Source organism: Scyliorhinus torazame, chromosome 12 (assembly GCF_047496885.1).
Source record: "Scyliorhinus torazame isolate Kashiwa2021f chromosome 12, sScyTor2.1, whole genome shotgun sequence".
Classification (NCBI taxonomy): domain Eukaryota; kingdom Metazoa; phylum Chordata; class Chondrichthyes; order Carcharhiniformes; family Scyliorhinidae; genus Scyliorhinus; species Scyliorhinus torazame.
This window is the reverse complement of record NC_092718.1, coordinates 73,452,821-73,467,696: the sequence shown is the minus strand read 5'-3', so window position 1 is coordinate 73,467,696 and position 14,876 is coordinate 73,452,821.

Sequence of the window (14,876 nt, the reverse complement as noted above, 5' to 3'; positions counted from 1 at the left end):
ACGGTCTGTGTGTGTCTCTCAATGTCATCTCCTGTACGGTCTGTGTGTGTCTTTGTGTCAGCTCCTGTACAGTCTTTGTGTTTGTCTCAGTGTCAGCTCCTGTACGGTCTGTGTGTTTGTCTCACTGTCAGCCCCTGTACGGTCTGTGTGTGTGTCTCAGTGTCAGCTTCTGTACGGACCATGTGTGTGTCTCAGTGTCAGCACCAGTACGGTCTGTGTGTGTCTCTCAGTGTCAGCTCCTGTACGGTCTGTGTGTGTGTCTCAATGTCAGCTCCTGTACGGTCTGTGTGTGTGTCTCAGTGTCAGCTCCTGTACGGTCTTTGTGTTTGTCTCACTGTCAGCCCCTGTACGGTCTGTGTGTGTGTCTCAGTGTCAGCCTCTGTACGGACCATGTGTGTGTGTGTCTCAGTGTCAGCTTCTGTACGGTCTGTGTGTGTCTCAGTGTCAGCTCCTGTACGGTCTGTGTGTGTGTCTCAGTGTCAGCTTCTGTACGGTCTGTGTGTGTGACTCAGTGTCAGCTTCTGTACGGTCTGTGTGTGTGTGTCTCCGTGTCAGCTCCTGTACGGTCTGTGTGTGTGTCTCAATGTCAGATCCTGTACCGTCTGTGTGTGTGTCTCAGTGTCAGCTCCTGTACGGTCTGTGTGTGTGTCTCAGTGTCAGCTTCTGTACGGTCCATGTGTGTCTCTCAGTGTCAGCTCCTGTATGGTCTGTGTGTGTGTCTCAGTGTCAGCTCCTGTACAGTCCATGTGTGTCTCTCAGTGTCAGTTCCTGTACGGTCTGTGTGTGTGTATCAGTGTCAGCTCCTGTACGGTCTGTGTGTGTGTCTCAGTGTCAGCTCCTGTACGGTCTGTGTGTGTGTCTCAGTGTCAGCTTCTGTATGCTCCATGTGTGTCTCTCAGTGTCAGCTCCAGTACGGTCTGTGTGTGTGTCTCTCAGTGTCAGCTCCTGTACGGCCTGTGTGTGTCTCTCAGTGTCAGCTCCTGTATGGTCTGTGCGTTTGTCTCAATGTCAGCTCCTGTACGGTCTGTGTGTGTTTGTCTCAATGTCAGCTCCTGTACGGTCTGTGTGTGTGTTTCAGTGTCAGCTCCTGTACGGTCTGTATGTGCCTCTCAATGTCAGCTCCTGTACGGTCTGTGTGTGTGACTCAGTGTCAGCTCCGGTAAGGTCTGTGCGTGTGTGTCTCAGTGTCAGCTCCTGTACGGTCTGGGTGTGTCACAGTGTCAGCTCCTGTACAGTCTGTGCGTGTCTGTCAGTGTAAGCTCCTGTATGGTCTGTGTGTGTGTCTCTCAGTGTCAGTTCCTGTACGGTCTGTGTGTGTGTCTCAGTGTCAGCTCCTGCACGGTCTGTGTGTGTGTCTCAGTGTCAGCTCCTGTACGGTCTCTGTGTGTCTCTCAGTGTCAGCTCCTGTACGGTCCATGTGTGTCTCTCAGTGTCAGCTCCTGTACGGTCTGTGTGTGTGTCTCAGTGTCAGCTCCTGTACAGTCCATGTGTGTGTCTCAGTGTCAGCTCCTGTACGGTTTGTGTGTGTCTCAGTGTCAGCTCCTGTACGGTCTGTGTGTTTGTCTCACTGTCAGCCCCTGTAAGATCTGTGTGTGTGTCTCAGTGTCAGCTCCTGTACGGTCTGTGTGTGTGTCTCAGTGTCAGCTCCTGTACAGTCCATGTGTGTCTCTCAGTGTCAGTTCCTATGCGGTCTGTGTGTGTGTCTCAGTGTCAGCTTCTGCACGGTCCATGTGTGTCTCTCAGTGTCAGCTCCTGTACGGTCTGTGTGTGTGTCTCAGTGACAGCTCCTGTACGGTCTGTGTGTGTGGCTCAGTGTCAGCTCCTGTACGGTCTGTGTGTGTGTCTCAGTGTCAGCTCCTGTACGGTCTGTGTGTGTGTCTCAGTGTCAGCTTCTGTACGGTCTGTGTGTGTGTGTCTCACTGTCAGCTCCTGTACGGTCTGTCTGTGTGTCTCTCAATGTCAGCATCTTTACGGTCTGTGTGTGTGTCTCAGTGTCAGCTCCTGTATGGTCTGTGTGTGTGTCTCAGTGTCAGCTCCTGTATGGTCTGTGTGTGTGTCTCAGTGTCAGCTCCTGTATGGTCTGTGTGTGTGTGTCAATGTCAGCTCCTGTACGGTCTGTGTGTGTGTGTGTCTCAGTGTCAGCTCCTGTACGGTCTGTGTGTGTGTCTCAGTGTCAGCTCCTGTATGGTCTGTGTGTGTGTCTCAGTGTCAGCTCCTGTATGGTCTGTGTGTGTGTCTCAGTGTCAGCTCCTGTATGGTCTGTGTGTGTGTCTCAGTGTCCGCTCCTGTAGGGTCTGTGTGTGTGTCTCAGTGTCAGCTCCTGTATGGTCTGTGTGTGTCTCTCATTGTCAGCTCCTGTACATTCTGTGTGTTTGTCTATCATTGTCAGCTCCTCTACGGTCTGTGTGTGTGTCTCAATGTCAGCTCCTGTACGGTCTGTGTGTGTCTCAGTGTCAGCTCCTGTACGGTCTGTGTGTGTCTCTCAATGTCATCTCCTGTACGGTCTGTGTGTGTCTTTGTGTCAGCTCCTGTACAGTCTTTGTGTTTGTCTCAGTGTCAGCTCCTGTACGGTCTGTGTGTTTGTCTCACTGTCAGCCCCTGTACGGTCTGTGTGTGTGTCTCAGTGTCAGCTTCTGTACGGACCATGTGTGTGTCTCAGTGTCAGCACCAGTACGGTCTGTGTGTGTCTCTCAGTGTCAGCTCCTGTACGGTCTGTGTGTGTGTCTCAATGTCAGCTCCTGTACGGTCTGTGTGTGTGTCTCAGTGTCAGCTCCTGTACGGTCTTTGTGTTTGTCTCACTGTCAGCCCCTGTACGGTCTGTGTGTGTGTCTCAGTGTCAGCCTCTGTACGGACCATGTGTGTGTGTGTCTCAGTGTCAGCTTCTGTACGGTCTGTGTGTGTCTCAGTGTCAGCTCCTGTACGGCCTGTGTGTGTGTCTCAGTGTCAGCTTCTGTACGGTCTGTGTGTGTGTCTCAGTGTCAGCTTCTGTACGGTCTGTGTGTGTGTGTCTCCGTGTCAGCTCCTGTACGGTCTGTGTGTGTGTCTCAATGTCAGATCCTGTACCGTCTGTGTGTGTGTCTCAGTGTCAGCTCCTGTACGGTCTGTGTGTTTGTCTCAGTGTCAGCTTCTGTACGGTCCATGTGTGTCTCTCAGTGTCAGCTCCTGTATGGTCTGTGTGTGTGTCTCAGTGTCAGCTCCTGTACAGTCCATGTATGTCTCTCAGTGTCAGTTCCTGTACGGTCTGTGTGTGTGTATCAGTGTCAGCTCCTGTACGGTCTGTGTGTGTGTCTCAGTGTCAGCTCCTGTACGGTCTGTGTGTGTGTCTCAGTGTCAGCTTCTGTATGCTCCATGTGTATCTCTCAGTGTCAGCTCCAGTACGGTCTGTGTGTGTGTCTCTCAGTGTCAGCTCCTGCATGGCCTGTGTGTGTCTCTCAGTGTCAGCTCCTGTATGGTCTGTGCGTTTGTCTCAATGTCAGCTCCTGTACGGTCTGTGTGTGTTTGTCTCAATGTCAGCTCCTGTACGGTCTGTGTGTGTGTTTCAGTGTCAGCTCCTGTACGGTCTGTATGTGCCTCTCAATGTCAGCTCCTGTACGGTCTGTGTGTGTGACTCAGTGTCAGCTCCGGTAAGGTCTGTGCGTGTGTGTCTCAGTGTCAGCTCCTGTACGGTCTGGGTGTGTCACAGTGTCAGCTCCTGTACAGTCTGTGCGTGTCTGTCAGTGTAAGCTCCTGTATGGTCTGTGTGTGTGTCTCTCAGTGTCAGTTCCTGTACGGTCTGTGTGTGTGTCTCAGTGTCAGCTCCTGCACGGTCTGTGTGTGTGTCTCAGTGTCAGCTCCTGTACGGTCTCTGTGTGTCTCTCAGTGTCAGCTCCTGTACGGTCCATGTGTGTCTCTCAGTGTCAGCTCCTGTACGGTCTGTGTGTGTGTCTCAGTGTCAGCTCCTGTACAGTCCATGTGTGTGTCTCAGTGTCAGCTCCTGTACGGTTTGTGTGTGTCTCAGTGTCAGCTCCTGTACGGTCTGTGTGTTTGTCTCACTGTCAGCCCCTGTAAGATCTGTGTGTGTGTCTCAGTGTCAGCTCCTGTACGGTCTGAGTGTGTGTCTCAGTGTCAGCTCCTGTACAGTCCATGTGTGTCTCTCAGTGTCAGTTCCTATGCGGTCTGTGTGTGTGTCTCAGTGTCAGCTTCTGCACGGTCCATGTGTGTCTCTCAGTGTCAGCTCCTGTACGGTCTGTGTGTGTGTCTCAGTGACAGCTCCTGTACGGTCTGTGTGTGTGGCTCAGTGTCAGCTCCTGTACGGTCTGTGTGTGTGTGTCTCACTGTCAGCTCCTGTACGGTCTGTGTGTGTGTCTCTCAATGTCAGCATCTTTACGGTCTGTGTGTGTGTCTCAGTGTCAGCTCCTGTATGGTCTGTGTGTGTGTCTCAGTGTCAGCTCCTGTATGGTCTGTGTGTGTGTCTCAGTGTCAGCTCCTGTATGGTCTGTGTGTGTGTCTCAGTGTCAGCTCCTGTACGGTCTGTGTGTGTCTCAGTGTCAGCTCCTTTACGGTCTGTGTTTGTCTCTCAATGTCAGCTCCTGTACGGTCTGTGTGTGTCTCTGTGTCAGCTCCTGTACAGTCTTTGTGTTTGTCTCAGTGTCAGCTCCTGTACGGTCTGTGTGTTTGTCTCACTGTCAGCCCCTGTACGGTCTGTGTGTGTGTCTCAGTGTCAGCTTCTGTACGGACCATGTGTGTGTCTCAGTGTCAGCACCTGTACGGTCTGTGTGTGTCTCTCAGTGTCAGCTCCTGTACGGTCTGTGTGTGTGTCTCAGTGTCAGCTCCTGTACGGTCTGTGTGTGTGTCTCAGTGTCAGCTCCTGTACGGTCTGTGTGTGTGTCCCTCAGTGTCAGCTCCTGTACGTTCTGTGTGTGTGTGTCTCAATGTCAGCTCCTGTACGGTCTGTGTGTGTGTTTCAGTGTCAGCTCCTGTACGGTCTGTATGTGCCTCTGAATGTCAGCTCCTGTACGGTCTGTGTGTGTGTCTCAATGTCAGCTCCTGTACGGTCTGTGTGTGTGTCTCACTGTCAGCTCCTGTACGGTCTTTGTGTTTGTCTCACTGTCAGCCCCTGTACGGTCTGTGTGTGTGTCTCAGTGTCAGCCTCTGTACGGACCATGTGTGTGTCTCTCAGTGTCAGCTCTTGTACTGTCTGTGTGTGTGTCTCAGTGACAGCTCCTGTATGGTCTGTTTGTGTGTCTCAGTGTCAGCTCCTGTATGGTCTGTGTGTGTGTCTCAGTGTCAGCTCCTGTATGGTCTGTGTGTGTGTCTCAGTGTCAGCTCCTGTACAGTCCATGTGTGTCTCTCAGTGTCAGTTCCTATGCGGTCTGTGTGTGTGTCTCAGTGTCAGCTTCTGCACGGTCCATGTGTGTCTCTCAGTGTCATCTCCTGTACGGTCTGTGTGTGTCTTTGTGTCAGCTCCTGTACAGTCTTTGTGTTTGTCTCAGTGTCAGCTCCTGTACGGTCTGTGTGTTTGTCTCACTGTCAGCCCCTGTACGGTCTGTGTGTGTGTCTCAGTGTCAGCTTCTGTACGGACCATGTGTGTGTCTCAGTGTCAGCACCAGTACGGTCTGTGTGTGTCTCTCAGTGTCAGCTCCTGTACGGTCTGTGTGTGTGTCTCAATGTCAGCTCCTGTACGGTCTGTGTGTGTGTCTCAGTGTCAGCTCCTGTACGGTCTTTGTGTTTGTCTCACTGTCAGCCCCTGTACGGTCTGTGTGTGTGTCTCAGTGTCAGCCTCTGTACGGACCATGTGTGTGTGTGTCTCAGTGTCAGCTTCTGTACGGTCTGTGTGTGTCTCAGTGTCAGCTCCTGTACGGTCTGTGTGTGTGTCTCAGTGTCAGCTTCTGTACGGTCTGTGTGTGTGACTCAGTGTCAGCTTCTGTACGGTCTGTGTGTGTGTGTCTCCGTGTCAGCTCCTGTACGGTCTGTGTGTGTGTCTCAATGTCAGATCCTGTACCGTCTGTGTGTGTGTCTCAGTGTCAGCTCCTGTACGGTCTGTGTGTGTGTCTCAGTGTCAGCTTCTGTACGGTCCATGTGTGTCTCTCAGTGTCAGCTCCTGTATGGTCTGTGTGTGTGTCTCAGTGTCAGCTCCTGTACAGTCCATGTGTGTCTCTCAGTGTCAGTTCCTGTACGGTCTGTGTGTGTGTATCAGTGTCAGCTCCTGTACGGTCTGTGTGTGTGTCTCAGTGTCAGCTCCTGTACGGTCTGTGTGTGTGTCTCAGTGTCAGCTTCTGTATGCTCCATGTGTGTCTCTCAGTGTCAGCTCCAGTACGGTCTGTGTGTGTGTCTCTCAGTGTCAGCTCCTGTACGGCCTGTGTGTGTCTCTCAGTGTCAGCTCCTGTATGGTCTGTGCGTTTGTCTCAATGTCAGCTCCTGTACGGTCTGTGTGTGTTTGTCTCAATCTCAGCTCCTGTACGGTCTGTGTGTGTGTTTCAGTGTCAGCTCCTGTACGGTCTGTATGTGCCTCTCAATGTCAGCTCCTGTACGGTCTGTGTGTGTGACTCAGTGTCAGCTCCGGTAAGGTCTGTGCGTGTGTGTCTCAGTGTCAGCTCCTGTACGGTCTGGGTGTGTCACAGTGTCAGCTCCTGTACAGTCTGTGCGTGTCTGTCAGTGTAAGCTCCTGTATGGTCTGTGTGTGTGTCTCTCAGTGTCAGTTCCTGTACGGTCTCTGTGTGTCTCTCAGTGTCAGCTCCTGTACGGTCCATGTGTGTCTCTCAGTGTCAGCTCCTGTACGGTCTGTGTGTGTGTCTCAGTGTCAGCTTCTGTACGGTCCATGTGTGTCTCTCAGTGTCAGCTCCTGTATGGTCTGTGTGTGTGTCTCAGTGTCAGCTCCTGTACAGTCCATGTGTGTCTCTCAGTGTCAGTTCCTGTACGGTCTGTGTGTGTGTATCAGTGTCAGCTCCTGTACGGTCTGTGTGTGTGTCTCAGTGTCAGCTCCTGTACGGTCTGTGTGTGTGTCTCAGTGTCAGCTTCTGTATGCTCCATGTGTGTCTCTCAGTGTCAGCTCCAGTACGGTCTGTGTGTGTGTCTCTCAGTGTCAGCTCCTGTACGGCCTGTGTGTGTCTCTCAGTGTCAGCTCCTGTATGGTCTGTGCGTTTGTCTCAATGTCAGCTCCTGTACGGTCTGTGTGTGTTTGTCTCAATCTCAGCTCCTGTACGGTCTGTGTGTGTGTTTCAGTGTCAGCTCCTGTACGGTCTGTATGTGCCTCTCAATGTCAGCTCCTGTACGGTCTGTGTGTGTGACTCAGTGTCAGCTCCGGTAAGGTCTGTGCGTGTGTGTCTCAGTGTCAGCTCCTGTACGGTCTGGGTGTGTCACAGTGTCAGCTCCTGTACAGTCTGTGCGTGTCTGTCAGTGTAAGCTCCTGTATGGTCTGTGTGTGTGTCTCTCAGTGTCAGTTCCTGTACGGTCTCTGTGTGTCTCTCAGTGTCAGCTCCTGTACGGTCCATGTGTGTCTCTCAGTGTCAGCTCCTGTACGGTCTGTGTGTGTGTCTCAGTGTCAGCTCCTGTACAGTCCATGTGTGTGTCTCAGTGTCAGCTCCTGTACGGTTTGTGTGTGTCTCAGTGTCAGCTCCTGTACGGTCTGTGTGTTTGTCTCACTGTCAGCCCCTGTAAGATCTGTGTGTGTGTCTCAGTGTCAGCTCCTGTACGGTCTGTGTGTGTGTCTCAGTGTCAGCTCCTGTACAGTCCATGTGTGTCTCTCAGTGTCAGTTCCTATGCGGTCTGTGTGTGTGTCTCAGTGTCAGCTTCTGCACGGTCCATGTGTGTCTCTCAGTGTCAGCTCCTGTACGGTCTGTGTGTGTGTCTCAGTGACAGCTCCTGTACGGTCTGTGTGTGTGGCTCAGTGTCAGCTCCTGTACGGTCTGTGTGTGTGTCTCAGTGTCAGCTCCTGTACGGTCTGTGTGTGTGTCTCAGTGTCAGCTTCTGTACGGTCTGTGTGTGTGTGTCTCACTGTCAGCTCCTGTACGGTCTGTGTGTGTGTCTCTCAATGTCAGCATCTTTACGGTCTGTGTGTGTGTCTCAGTGTCAGCTCCTGTATGGTCTGTGTGTGTGTCTCAGTGTCAGCTCCTGTATGGTCTGTGTGTGTGTCTCAGTGTCAGCTCCTGTATGGTCTGTGTGTGTGTCTCAGTGTCAGCTCCTGTACGGTCTGTGTGTGTGTCTCAGTGTCAGCTCCTGTACGGTCTGTGTGTGTCTCTCAGTGTCAGCTCCTGTATGGTCTGTGTGTGTGTGTCAATGTCAGCTCCTGTACGGTCTGTGTGTGTGTGTGTCTCAGTGTCAGCTCCTGTACGGTCTGTGTGTGTGTCTCAGTGTCAGCTCCTGTATGGTCTGTGTGTGTGTCTCAGTGTCAGCTCCTGTATGGTCTGTGTGTGTGTCTCAGTGTCAGCTCCTGTATGGTCTGTGTGTGTGTCTCAGTGTCCGCTCCTGTAGGGTCTGTGTGTGTGTCTCAGTGTCAGCTCCTGTATGGTCTGTGTGTGTCTCTCATTGTCAGCTCCTGTACATTCTGTGTGTTTGTCTATCATTGTCAGCTCCTCTACGGTCTGTGTGTGTGTCTCAATGTCAGCTCCTGTACGGTCTGTGTGTGTCTCAGTGTCAGCTCCTGTACGGTCTGTGTGTGTCTCTCAATGTCATCTCCTGTACGGTCTGTGTGTGTCTTTGTGTCAGCTCCTGTACAGTCTTTGTGTTTGTCTCAGTGTCAGCTCCTGTACGGTCTGTGTGTTTGTCTCACTGTCAGCCCCTGTACGGTCTGTGTGTGTGTCTCAGTGTCAGCTTCTGTACGGACCATGTGTGTGTCTCAGTGTCAGCACCAGTACGGTCTGTGTGTGTCTCTCAGTGTCAGCTCCTGTACGGTCTGTGTGTGTGTCTCAATGTCAGCTCCTGTACGGTCTGTGTGTGTGTCTCAGTGTCAGCTCCTGTACGGTCTTTGTGTTTGTCTCACTGTCAGCCCCTGTACGGTCTGTGTGTGTGTCTCAGTGTCAGCCTCTGTACGGACCATGTGTGTGTGTGTCTCAGTGTCAGCTTCTGTACGGTCTGTGTGTGTCTCAGTGTCAGCTCCTGTACGGTCTGTGTGTGTGTCTCAGTGTCAGCTTCTGTACGGTCTGTGTGTGTGTCTCAGTGTCAGCTTCTGTACGGTCTGTGTGTGTGTGTCTCCGTGTCAGCTCCTGTACGGTCTGTGTGTGTGTCTCAATGTCAGATCCTGTACCGTCTGTGTGTGTGTCTCAGTGTCAGCTCCTGTACGGTCTGTGTGTTTGTCTCAGTGTCAGCTTCTGTACGGTCCATGTGTGTCTCTCAGTGTCAGCTCCTGTATGGTCTGTGTGTGTGTCTCAGTGTCAGCTCCTGTACAGTCCATGTGTGTCTCTCAGTGTCAGTTCCTGTACGGTCTGTGTGTGTGTATCAGTGTCAGCTCCTGTACGGTCTGTGTGTGTGTCTCAGTGTCAGCTCCTGTACGGTCTGTGTGTGAGTCTCAGTGTCAGCTTCTGTATGCTCCATGTGTGTCTCTCAGTGTCAGCTCCAGTACGGTCTGTGTGTGTGTCTCTCAGTGTCAGCTCCTGCATGGCCTGTGTGTGTCTCTCAGTGTCAGCTCCTGTATGGTCTGTGCGTTTGTCTCAATGTCAGCTCCTGTACGGTCTGTGTGTGTTTGTCTCAATGTCAGCTCCTGTACGGTCTGTGTGTGTGTTTCAGTGTCAGCTCCTGTACGGTCTGTGTGTGTGTCTCAGTGTCAGCTCCTGTACGGTCTGGGTGTGTCACAGTGTCAGCTCCTGTACAGTCTGTGCGTGTCTGTCAGTGTAAGCTCCTGTATGGTCTGTGTGTGTGTCTCTCAGTGTCAGTTCCTGTACGGTCTGTGTGTGTGTCTCAGTGTCAGCTCCTGCACGGTCTGTGTGTGTGTCTCAGTGTCAGCTCCTGTACGGTCTCTGTGTGTCTCTCAGTGTCAGCTCCTGTACGGTCCATGTGTGTCTCTCAGTGTCAGCTCCTGTACGGTCTGTGTGTGTGTCTCAGTGTCAGCTCCTGTACAGTCCATGTGTGTGTCTCAGTGTCAGCTCCTGTACGGTTTGTGTGTGTCTCAGTGTCAGCTCCTGTACGGTCTGTGTGTTTGTCTCACTGTCAGCCCCTGTAAGATCTGTGTGTGTGTCTCAGTGTCAGCTCCTGTACGGCCTGTGTGTGTGTCTCAGTGTCAGCTCCTGTACAGTCCATGTGTGTCTCTCAGTGTCAGTTCCTATGCGGTCTGTGTGTGTGTCTCAGTGTCAGCTTCTGCACGGTCCATGTGTGTCTCTCAGTGTCAGCTCCTGTACGGTCTGTGTGTGTGTCTCAGTGACAGCTCCTGTACGGTCTGTGTGTGTGGCTCAGTGTCAGCTCCTGTACGGTCTGTGTGTGTGTGTCTCACTGTCAGCTCCTGTACGGTCTGTGTGTGTGTCTCTCAATGTCAGCATCTTTACGGTCTGTGTGTGTGTCTCAGTGTCAGCTCCTGTATGGTCTGTGTGTGTGTCTCAGTGTCAGCTCCTGTATGGTCTGTGTGTGTGTCTCAGTGTCAGCTCCTGTATGGTCTGTGTGTGTGTCTCAGTGTCAGCTCCTGTACGGTCTGTGTGTGTCTCAGTGTCAGCTCCTGTACGGTCTGTGTTTGTCTCTCAATGTCAGCTCCTGTACGGTCTGTGTGTGTCTCTGTGTCAGCTCCTGTACAGTCTTTGTGTTTGTCTCAGTGTCAGCTCCTGTACGGTCTGTGTGTTTGTCTCACTGTCAGCCCCTGTACGGTCTGTGTGTGTGTCTCAGTGTCAGCTTCTGTACGGACCATGTGTGTGTCTCAGTGTCAGCACCTGTACGGTCTGTGTGTGTCTCTCAGTGTCAGCTCCTGTACGGTCTGTGTGTGTGTCTCAGTGTCAGCTCCTGTACGGTCTGTGTGTGTGTCTCAGTGTCAGCTCCTGTACGGTCTGTGTGTGTGTCCCTCAGTGTCAGCTCCTGTACGTTCTGTGTGTGTGTGTCTCAATGTCAGCTCCTGTACGGTCTGTGTGTGTGTTTCAGTGTCAGCTCCTGTACGGTCTGTATGTGCCTCTGAATGTCAGCTCCTGTACGGTCTGTGTGTGTGTCTCAATGTCAGCTCCTGTACGGTCTGTGTGTGTGTCTCACTGTCAGCTCCTGTACGGTCTTTGTGTTTGTCTCACTGTCAGCCCCTGTACGGTCTGTGTGTGTGTCTCAGTGTCAGCCTCTGTACGGACCATGTGTGTGTGTGTCTCAGTGTCAGCTTCTGTACGGTCTGTGTGTGTCTCAGTGTCAGCTCCTGTACGGTCTGTGTGTGTGTCTCAATGTCAGCTCCTGTACGGTCTGTGTGTGTGTCTCAGTGTCAGCTCCTGTACGGTCTGTGTGTGTGTCTCAGTGTCAGCTCCTGTACGGTCTGTGTGTGTGTCTCTCAGTGTCAGCTCCTGTACGTTCTGTGTGTGTGTGTCTCCGTGTCAGCTCCTGTACGGTCTGTGTGTGTGTCTCAATGTCAGATCCTGTACCGTCTGTGTGTGTGTCTCAGTGTCAGCTCCTGTATGGTCTGTGTGTGTGTCTCAGTGTCAGCTTCTGTACGGTCCATGTGTGTCTCTCAGTGTCAGCTCCTGTATGGTCTGTGTGTGTGTCTCAGTGTCAGCTCCTGTACAGTCCATGTGTGTCTCTCAGTGTCAGTTCCTGTACGGTCTGTGTGTGTGTCTCAGTGTCAGCTCCTGTACGGTCTGTGTGTGTGTCTCAGTGTCAGCTCCTGTACGGTCTGTGTGTGTGTCTCAGTGTCAGTTTCTGTACGCTCCATGTGTGTCTCTCAGTGTCAGCTCCAGTACGGTCTGTGTGTGTGTCTCTCAGTGTCAGCTCCTGTACGGCCTGTGTGTGTCTCTCAGTGTCAGCTCCTGTACGGTCTGTCTGTGTCTCTCAGTGTCAGCTCCTATACGGTCTGTGTGTGTGTTTCAGTGTCAGCTCCTGTACGGTCTGTCTGTGTCTCTCAGTGTCAGCTCCTATACGGTCTGTGTGTGTGTTTCAGTGTCAGCTCCTGTACGGTCTGTATGTGCTTCTCAATGTCAGCTCCTGTACGGTCTGTGTGTGTGCCTCAGTGTCAGCTCCGGTAAGGTCTGTGCGTGTGTGTCTCAGTGTCAGCTCCTGTACGGTCTGGGTGTGTCACAGTGTCAGCTCCTGTACAGTCTGTGCGTGTCTGTCAGTGTAAGCTCCTGTATGGTCTGTGTGTGTGTTTCTCAGTGTCAGTTCCTGTACGGTCTGTGTGTGTGTCTCAGTGTCAGCTCCTGTACGGTCTGTGTGTGTCTCTCAGTGTCAGATCCTGTACGGTCTCTGTGTGTCTCTCAGTGTCAGCTCCTGTACGGTCCATGTGTGTCTCTCAGTGTTAGCTCCTGTACGGTCTGTGTGTGTGTCTCAGTGTCAGCTCCTGTACAGTCCATGTGTGTGTCTCAGTGTCAGCTCCTGTACGGTTTGTGTGTGTCTCAGTGTCAGCTCCTGTACGGTCTGTGTGTTTGTCAAACTGTCAGCCCCTGTAAGATCTGTGTGTGTGTCTCAGTGTCAGCTCCTGTACGGTCTGTGTGTGTGTCTCAGTGTCAGCTCCTGTACGTCCATGTGTGTCTCTCAGTGTCAGTTCCTGTGCGGTCTGTGTGTGTGTCTCAGTGTCAGCTTCTGCACGGTCCATGTGTGTCTCTCAGTGTCAGCTCCTGTACGGTCTGTGTGTGTGTCTCAGTGTTAGCTCCTGTACGGTCTGTGTGTGTGTCTCAGTGTCAGCTCCTGTACGGTCTGTGTGTGTGTCTCAGTGTCAGCTCCTGTACGGTCTGTGTGTGTGTCTCAGTGTCAGCTTCTGTACGGTCTGTGTGTGTGTGTGTCTCACTGTCAGCTCCTGTACGGTCTGTGTGTGTGTCTCTCAATGTCAGCATCTGTACGGTCTGTGTGTGTGTCTCAGTGTCAGCTCCTGTATGGTCTGTGTGTGTGTCTCAGTGTCAGCTCCTGTATGGTCTGTGTGTGTGTCTCAGTGTCAGCTCCTGTATGGTCTGTGTGTGTGTCTCAGTGTCAGCTCCTGTACGGTCTGTGTGTGTGTCTCAGTGTCAGCTCCTGTACGGTCTGTGTGTGTCTCTCAGTGTCAGCTCCTGTATGGTCTGTGTGTGTGTGTCAATGTCAGCTCCTGTACAGTCTGTGTGTGTGTCTCAGTGTCAGCTCCTGTACGGTCTGTGTGTGTGTCTCAGTGTCAGCTCCTGTATGGTCTGTGTGTGTGTCTCAGTGTCAGCTCCTGTATGGTCTGTGTGTGTGTCTCAGTGTCAGCTCCTGTATGGTCTGTGTGTGTGTCTCAGTGTCAGCTCCTGTACGGTCTGTGTGTGTGTCTCAGTGTCAGCTCCTGTATGGTCTGTGTGTGTCTCTCATTGTCAGCTCCTGTACAGTCTGTGTATTTGTCTCTCATTGTCAGCTCCTGTACGGTCTGTGTGTGTGTGTCTCAATGTCAGCTCCTGTACGGTCTGTGTGTGTCTCAGTGTCAGCCCCTGTACGGTCTGTGTGTGTCTCTCAATGTCAGCTCCTGTACGGTCTGTGTGTGTCTCTGTGTCAGCTCCTGGACAGTCTTTGTGTTTGTCTCAGTGTCAGCTCCTGTACGGTCTGTGTGTTTGTCTCACTGTCAGCCCCTGTACGGTCTGTGTGTGTGTCTCAGTGTCAGCTTCTGTACGGACTATGTGTGTGTCTCAGTGTCAGCACATGTACGGTCTGTGTGTTTGTCTCACTATCAGCCCCTGTACGGTCTGTGTGTGTGTCTCAGTGTCAGCTTCTGTACGGACCATGTGTGTGTCTCAGTGTCAGCACCTGTACGGTCTGTGTGTGTCTCTCAGTGTCAGCTCCAGTACGGTCTTTGTGTGTGTCTCAATGTCAGCTCCTGTACGGTCTGTGTGTGTGTCTCAGTGTCAGCTCCTGTACGGTCTGTGTGTGTGTCTCAGTGTCAGCTCCTGTACGGTCTGTGTGTGTGTCCCTCAGTGTCAGCTCCTGTACGTTCTGTGTGTGTGTGTCTCCGTGTCAGCTCCTGTACGGTCTGTGTGTGTGTCTCAGTGTCAGCTCCTGTACGGTCTGTGTGTGTGTCTCAGTGTCAGCTCCTGTACGGTCTGTGTGTGTGTCTCAGTGTCAGCTCCTGTACGGTCTGTGTGTGTGTCTCAGTGTCAGCTTCTGTACGCTCCATGTGTGTCTCTCAGTGTCAGCTCCAGTACGGTCTGTGTGTGTGTCTCTCAGTGTCAGCTCCTGTACGGCCTGTGTGTGTCTCTCAGTGTCAGCTCCTGTATGGTCTGTGCGTTTGTCTCAATGTCAGCTCCTGTACGGTCTGTGTGTGTTTGTCGCAAAGTCAGCTCCTGTACGGTCTGTGTGTGTGTTTCAGTGTCAGCTCCTGTACGGTCTGTATGTGCCTCTCAATGTCAGCTCCTGTACGGTCTGTGTTTGTGTCTCAATGTCAGCTCCTGTACGGTCTGTGTGTGTGTCTCAGTGTCAGCTCCTGTACGGTCTTTGTGTTTGTCTCACTGTCAGCCCCTGTACGGTCTGTGTGTGTGTCTCAGTGTCAGCCTCTGTACGGACCATGTGTGTGTGTGTCTCAGTGTCAGCTTCTGTACGGTCTGTGTGTGTCTCAGTGTCAGCTCCTGTACGGTCTGTGTGTGTGTCTCAGTGTTCACTTCTGTACGGTCTGTGAGTGTGTCTCAGTGTCAGCTTCTGTACGGTCTGTGTGTGTGTCTCGCAGTGTCAGCTCCTGTACGGTCTGTGTGTTTGTTTCAGTTTCAGCTCCTGTACGGTCTGTGTGTGTGTGTGTCTCAGTGTCAGCTCCTGTCCGGTCTGTGTGTGTCTCAGTGTCAGCTCATGTACAGTCTGTGTGTTTATCTCAATGT